The sequence below is a fragment of the Cynoglossus semilaevis genome, chromosome Z (genome assembly GCF_000523025.1).
Source record: "Cynoglossus semilaevis isolate Cse_v1.0 chromosome Z, Cse_v1.0, whole genome shotgun sequence".
NCBI classification, from domain to species: Eukaryota; Metazoa; Chordata; class Actinopteri; order Pleuronectiformes; family Cynoglossidae; genus Cynoglossus; species Cynoglossus semilaevis.
The window spans coordinates 11,331,129-11,336,128 of NC_024328.1; positions in this window are offsets into that span (position 1 = coordinate 11,331,129).

Here is a 5,000-nt window from a genome sequence, read left to right on the forward strand (position 1 = left end):
ACAGAATTTTTTTTTTTATTTTAATCTTCTTTGGCTGACAGCTTGTGGCTGTCTGTTCTGTCTTTCCCCGGACATTTACCTGCTGTCCTGAAGTTTTCCCACTGGCAGACTCTTTCTGCGCACCACTCTCCCATTCTCTGCCGGCCTTATCTCTACCTCAGCTGACGTCCGTACGCCGTGCATTTTTTACCTCTGCATCCTTACTTATTCCTGCCTTTATCTTCCCGTTGTCCAAAGACCTGTGGTATCCATCAACCGGGCATCTTTACTGCTCCAAAAGGACTCTCTAAAATGTCAACAAGACTCCGGCCGGCATCTGCTTTTATCACCCTGTTCGTCTTCCACAGGTGCAATAATAATAAACATAACAGGCTTGATTTAAATGGCAGTAAAAGAAAGACCAATACCTCCCACCTGTATTGTCTTTTCACTCCGGAGCAGCTCGGTGCCCTGTGGTGGATGTACGTCAGTATTTTTTTTTTGTTTGTTTGTTTTTTTGATGAGAAGGTATGGTTGATCTTTAGACCACATTATTCTAATGCTAAGAGCCTATTCTGTGTTGTTGCAATAGTTGAGGGGAGTGATATTCCTAGGAGCCGAAGTGTTGAAAAATTAACGTATTATTAATTGTCCTGGAATTTCCTAATAAGGAAATATTATTACTACTGTACTAGGGAATAATGTACTGTTTTTATTGTATTGCATTTGGGTGGTAAATTATGTCATTTTGTTTATTACTACTGTATTTTAGTATTTTTGAAGTAAAGGTGGGACAGTATTTAAAAGAATTACTGGAATTTATGAATGGCTTGGTTACCAACTAATCGTGAACATTTGCAATTTCTTTAAACTTCTCTATCAGTTTCTTTTAGTTTACTTCAGTCACAGAGCCACTACTACTCCATTGTAATTTTTTTTGGTTGTGAATTATGTGGTCCAGTGGTTCTCAGAGTGGGGTTGGGGGACCTTTGGGTGGAACGCAGCTTTGTTTTTATTTGGATGATGAGAACAGGAGTTTTGTGTTTTCAAAAAGTTCATCGCAGTTTAGACGCCATGGTTTCAATATGGATATGTGGCGCTCATCATGATCCGATCTACAAAAAGGGGGCGCTGCAGAAACAGTTTTGGAATCACTTGGCCTAGATAGATTCAATAAGACTGTGATCCCGCTTTACAAAAAAAAGACCATTCTCACCTACATTTTAGTGCCACCTGTTGGACTGTTGTGTGTGCATCACTTACATGTGTAGAAATAAAATAAAATAAATGTTTTTGAGGCCATTAATTTTTTTTTATTCCATTATTTCCACTAGTTGCAAAACTAGTTTGAAGCAGTTGACTCTGTTTCTCACTTCAGGCTGTTTGTGTGACTTGTTGACATTTGACCTCTAGCTATTTATTCATCTCATTTGTTTTTTCCAATTTTCCACTGTAAGATATTTCGACTGGGGGCGACGAAGCTTCATAACAATTGTGCTTTTATGTGAGTCATGTGTGTGTGTGTGTGTGTGCGCGCTCTACAGGCCGTAGTTTAATTACCTATGATGCCGTGTTTAGCGGAGATCGCAAAAATTGGACGCATTAATCATCACTCACATGTAACCTTTGTGGCTGTTAAGTTTTACTAAAGCAGCTCAGAGCTGAACTTAATTAAGAACCAAGCCACTTTGGACATAAGAAGCCTCTGTGGAAAAGCTCTGTCAACGAATCCCTTCTGATAAATCATAGCAACGTTGACCGTTTTACACCAGTTGAATGATGTTTCAGAAGCTCGAGGGTAGCTCGACAAGTCGCCTGAACCAGCCTGGCCTTAGCAAACACGTTGGACTTAACAGGACTTCGTCTTATGTAAGTACACATTAGAGCAAAATACATTTGTGTGTAATTATAAATCATTCTCCTAAGCTAAACTGTCCAAAATCTAGTCATAAAGTTAGTAAATAATTCAGGTTTTTCAACTACAGTACAACTTGTAAAGTCTTCCTTAAATGTCATCAACACCGATTCACACCAAGTGAATCTTGTGTTTCTCATTTTTTCACAGATTTTAATTTGAGTTAATTAGGTTTCCATTATTAGCGCTGAGCTAGGCTAAGCTCAGCCAGCAGCTACAGGAAGCCTCACGTCTTCCTGTCAGGCTTTATCTCCAGTGATAACATGACCAAGGCTGAGAAAATATTCTAAAATAGAAAAAGAATCTGTAGCTTTTCATCAGAAATATGAAAGTGTGTTAAAGCATTAACTTGAGAAAAAAAAGGTGTTAAGGAACATTTTCTGACAGGTTCACAGACACAGTATATCATATATGTTTCTAGTCTCTGTTTGCAGGAATCTTCCAACATGAACCAGAGTTGTCAAACCTGTCAACCTTGTTTAACGTGTGAAATATCACCTTGTCGTGACAAAAAAAATTCAAAAATTTTTGAAATTAGCGAACTGTCTTCGATCTTTTATTCACTCTAACTAAAAGTGTTATTTTCACATTTGTCTTATCATTAGGAAAGAAAAGAAGAAAAAAAACCACTGTTGTTGATCGGTGCTGCTGAGTGAGAGATAAATGATTCAGCTAAGATGACCCTTAAATCTGGAAGCAGTCCTGCAGAGAAGGAATCCCCCTCTGGACCAGAAACCAATGAGTGGTAAACACAACAGATGGGAGAGGCTAATGGTTCGATGCCATGACTAATCTCGTCTGTCTAAATAGTGAAGATGAACTTATCAAAAATTTGTCGACAGAGGGAGTTTGTGTACTCACCGTGCCAGTACTGCAATCTCTGAGAATGTCAGTTGCTGGCAAATATTAGGCTTTCCTTCTTTTAAGTTACAGATCTACACATCCAAAATAAAAAAATCCATTATTGTGTCAGTGTTATCCTCTCCCTTAAAGTCAACAAACATACACAAAATATGTTCAGAACGTTTAATTTTTTTATTTTATTTTTTATTTTTTTACAAACATCAATTTAACAAAAGTGGATTTAAACGATTAACCGTTGTTTTAATCATTGATTAATTTGAGTTAATCGCATGCAAAGCACTAATGATGATTAATCACATTCATAAATAGTCATTATTTATCCAGCCATCTGTGTTCGCACCTTTTTGTTTGTATCTCATTGAAATTATGGCATTATTAATATGACGAAAATACAGAGACAAATATTCAAAACTTCTTTTGTTCCTTTAAAGACAAAGACAATGAGTCGATCGCAATTTACCAGTAGATCGCAAAGGGAGTCTGTTAGAGCATGAGAAATAAATAAAAATATAAATATAATGGCGTGGAGGAGTGACCATGTACTGTAAGACGGGGGTATCCAAACTTTTTGAAACTGAGAGCAAGTACTTAGTAATACAAAGAGCTACTTGTTTGATACAGACTTCTGGAACAGCGTAATAATAATTAGTTCCGGGACATACAATAGTAGACACTCTTCTTACCATCATTGAATGCACCCATTTGAATATCATTATAAGTGGAACTGATTAAAAAAAGCACAGTAACAGTACCATTTTTCACCCTCTTGTTGACTAGTAAGACCATACTGTACCTCGTGGGCACCTTAGGTCAGTGTTTCCCAAACTTTTTTCTGGGTACCTATATTTTTAAAATCACAAACCTTCGCGACCCAAGTCAAAGATGATGTGAGACGACCCCCCCCAAAAAATCTCTTGTGACCCACCTGAGGGTCACGACCCAGTCTTTGGGAAACAAAGCCTTAGGTAGTCCCCAAGGGCTACCAGGTGACCCCGGGCATCACGTTGGTGACCCTTGCTGTAAGAGTTGAATCATACTCTGCCATACAGCAACATGTATTTTATCAGTATCCCAAGATATAATGTTTCAGGTAAGTTGAGCTTATATGAGTAAATATATATTTAATACTGTCATTGCAAGTAGTTCACTTCAGCCTCGTCCACCAGCAGCTCTTGACATTTTCAAAGACTTTAGTGGTTGTGCCGACCCTTTTTGTAAATTTTGTTTTTTCAATATTGTCCGACTAAAATAAACAATTCAATTACTCATATGTAAATATAACAACAACCAATACATTTTTTTCTCCCAGTTCAGAAGACAAAAACAGAACACATCACCGACACAAAAGGACAGAAACAGTCAGATTCTCCTTCTGTGAATTCATCAGTAGCGCAAATCAGTTTTTACAACTTTCTCCCCCTCAGAGTTTCTCACCTTTACTTGACACACACACGTAAACACTTGACGACTGCAAAAAGGCACACATGCAGAACTGCATTTGCACATGTAAACATAGCCCGGATAAATCTTATTAAGTCCGGAGCAACACGCAAATTTTGCACAAATTTAAGACACGGACTGTACGCCCGCAGCCACGCAGGCAGACTTCGACTCACGGTGCATTTTTCTTTCAGTCTGTGCAGAGAGACAATGTGAAGTAGCTCAGTGTTTTGATCATTAGTTTGGAACCATGGTGTGAGGCAACAGTGAGAAATTAGGCTGCCTACTCATGGCCACCTGTTGTTTTAATAAGAAAGAGAACAATTCTCTGTTTAGTGTGAGTCGGTCGCCCACCGCCCAGGAAACACAGCCGTGGTATTATGTATGCGCACGAGGCAGAATCCATGTCAGGGGATGTTTTTTATTCTCCAGCCTGAGCTCGAGAAAGTGGAGCACAAAGATCAAACAGTATGGAAATCCATCAGGTCTATCTATCCGCACGGAGAAACAGCAGCAACATTGTTTAAGGATTATTTTGAAGAAATAATTTCAACCTATAAAACAAACATAATTAATGATTAAGAATAATGTGTGACTTTGTTTTTTAGAAGAAAAAAAAAAACCTCCACTAAGAATAGCGACAATTTCATCAGTGCTATTTTTGGTTTAGGGAAAGGTCATATTGGTGGCGCTTTGGCCCAGAGGCAATGTCTCTGTCATTGGGGTGGAACCCTAAGGTTCACCTCCTGGGCAAGATCGAATCCCGGTTAGGGCGTTTGGTACTTTCCAGTGGACTCACCAT